The sequence below is a fragment of the Seriola aureovittata genome, chromosome 1 (genome assembly GCF_021018895.1).
Source record: "Seriola aureovittata isolate HTS-2021-v1 ecotype China chromosome 1, ASM2101889v1, whole genome shotgun sequence".
In the NCBI taxonomy this organism is placed as follows: domain Eukaryota; kingdom Metazoa; phylum Chordata; class Actinopteri; order Carangiformes; family Carangidae; genus Seriola; species Seriola aureovittata.
In genome coordinates, this window is record NC_079364.1 from 603,572 (window position 1) to 606,411 (window position 2,840).

Sequence of the window (2,840 nt, forward strand, 5' to 3'; positions counted from 1 at the left end):
AAAATAATTATGTTCAGCGACAAGATTTGTATTTGTTCAAGAAGAATATGAATCAAGACAAATGCTCAGTGGTGAGGTTAAACAAAGACAGGGAAAGAAATGCTTTTGTGGATGTCTGTGCAGTGTTAGGTTCACTGAATGTAGGACCACAAGATGCAGGCTCAGGACACCGAATAGGATGGGAATCACAAGTTTATTTTGTATAGAACCAGTAAGGGGACTGAGGGCCGAGGTGGATCCAGGCTGCGGAGTTTCCAGAAGGTGAGTAGCTGAAGCAGAGCTGGTTGATGAGAGGAACGGAGCCAGAAAGCAGGACACAGGAACTAGACACCGGAGAATCACAGGTTAGAGCCAAAATCACAAAAAATACAAAGTAGTCAAACAGTAGTCTGAGGTTTACCACGGGTGGGTAACGGACGATCTGGCGAGGAGTGGAAGAATGAACTGGTCTTTTATCCTGCAGCAGTTTAGGTGGCTTGATTGTGAGATGAGGAGCAGGTGAGTGATTGCAATGGTTGTACAGCTGATTCCAGTTGACCTCCTGGCGCCGCCCCAGCTCCAGACAGACAAAGACACACCCACAAAAGGAGAAGGGAAAACATGGAGAAAACACGGGACCGTGACATGCAGACACAGCAGAAAACACTTATCACAGTTTAATATTTATAAATTCTGATCTTAAAAGTGTTGCTACCATCACCTGTCAACAACAGCAGAATGAAGCTGCAGGTAAGAAACTGAACCTGTGAATACTGAAGACAGAATAATAAACTAACTCATCAGCAGTTAGTCTGTCATTTCATCAGAGGAAGATGAACTGGGAGGTTTTCTACCATCATCATCATCATCATCATCATCATCATCATCATCATCATCATCACAGCACATTAGAGAACTAAGGATGTCCATGCAGTCTCCCTTCAACCAGATGAATGGAAACTAATGTGCTGCTCTGTACATGAGCTCCTCCTTCTGTTGGCACAGATCACTCAGTTTTCACAGTGTGGAAACTTTCAAATGACAATAAAACACAAACACTTGAGTTAAGATGCGGTGGATCACAGTTAATCACAAATATCGATCAGCTGTCAGGACAGGTGCATGAATGTCTGCTTCAGTTCAGGACTGGTTTGAATATTAAATGAACAATCTTCTATATGACAAATATCTGTCTACACATTTTGTAAACGTCACGTTATTTTAACTTGAACTATCACGTCATCTTGATGGACAATGTATTAACTAACATTAACGCTGCTCATTACACTAACGCAGGTCAATTAAACTGGGTCACGTGGAGAAACACAAACCAAACGTCATTAGATTAGCGTCCACAGCATGACAGCAAACATCACTGAAGCTGTAATAAACATCACAATCCAATATTCTGAAGATATAAAAACACAACACTCTTATGAACAAGTTAATTTGTTGGTCTGAGACACTGAGCAAGAGAGAGAGAGAAGCCAGAGCTAACTGCTAAGCTAAAGTAACAATCAGTTCTAAACAGCATGTAAACAAAAGCTGAATCAGTGAAAGTCGCTATAAGCAGCAGAGAGCTGTGGGTGCTGGAGCAGAACTGCTCAGTTTAAATGTACAGCAGGTAGTTAGTCACTGTAATGAAGAAAACAACAACATTAACTGTGTTCAGATAGAGCAGCAATAAACTCTACCGGTAACAGAAACTCCAGAGACTGGCGAGGAGACGCTACAGTGACGTCATCACGTAAACGGTCCCTCACTGCTGGTGATGAAAGGTGATGTACTCTGAGTAAACGTGTTACTGCGGCACATTTTTAAAAGGGGAAGAGGAGGGTAAAACATCTTATATGGGGATGATAATAATAATATATGATAAAAGTATTAAACAACATCTTTAGGCTGTTATTTCTTTCCCCAGATGATCCAAGGATCCAGCTGATTACTGGCAGTTTGAAGGTGGATTTTTCTTCATCTGCTCCGTTGCTCCGTCACTTCTGGTAAAGATTCATTGATCTTTGTGGGATGTTTTGATTTGACTTATTAATACACTGTATAGTTGGATTCTGACATAAAAGATAGTTTAATGTTTGTCCACATATGTTGTCAGAACTATATGGAGAATACTGTGGAAAACAAGATCAAACTGAATTAGAAGATACAAGCTAAAAAACAACAGACCCCCCCCTCAGCTCCACAGCCCCCCTCTTTCAGAGGTGACGTCATCACCTCCTCATTATAGGAACCTTAACAGGCAGATAGACCAATGGAGAAATGCCAGTTTTAGTTCTTCAGATCATCCCGGGGCTCTGAAGAACTATTTGTGAATAATTGGTTGATATTGTAAATTTACATCTGAATATATTAAATAAAAGTGTTATAAAGTCAATAGTGGTGCGTATGTTATTTGTAATTAAGTTTCCAACCCCACTTTAGTTGAAAGACTACATACAGAGACTTAACAGTTTAATTTGCATTTCTTCAGTTTATTATATTTTATGAAAAATGTAAGAAAATTGATCTGAATCAGTAAATATTGTATTTAGATTGTGCTTCTACAGGTTTTAACATTACTTTACACTTATAGATTCAATGTTAACACAAATACTGCAAGTTGAAATTTGAAATGATTTTAATGTTTTACACAGTAATTTTTACTTTGTCTTCCAAAACAAAAGGTTTATTTTACAATATTAAGCATGTGTTAATATTTCATTGATTGACACTTAATTTTATTATTAGGAAAAAGTTTCTCTGAAGAAACTTTAGTGGCTTCACTTTATTAAAGGAGTTTGATCATAATAAATTATGAGAAATCTGTAAAATAACTATTTTTCTCTATAGAAATATTAATGAAACTT

General features: G+C 38.0%; 1 long non-coding RNA gene across 1 annotated transcript; it reads right to left on the reverse strand.

Annotated features, from left to right (window-relative positions):
• Window positions 1-231: 231 nt before the first annotated feature.
• LOC130171228 (uncharacterized) lies at window positions 232-2,592 on the reverse strand. Its single transcript, XR_008828107.1, has 3 exons — window positions 701-2,592; window positions 401-541; window positions 232-323 (listed from the first exon to the last, which is right to left on the reverse strand). It is a non-coding gene; the product is annotated as an uncharacterized LOC130171228 (long non-coding RNA).
• Between the last annotated feature and the right edge of the window lie 248 nt (window positions 2,593-2,840).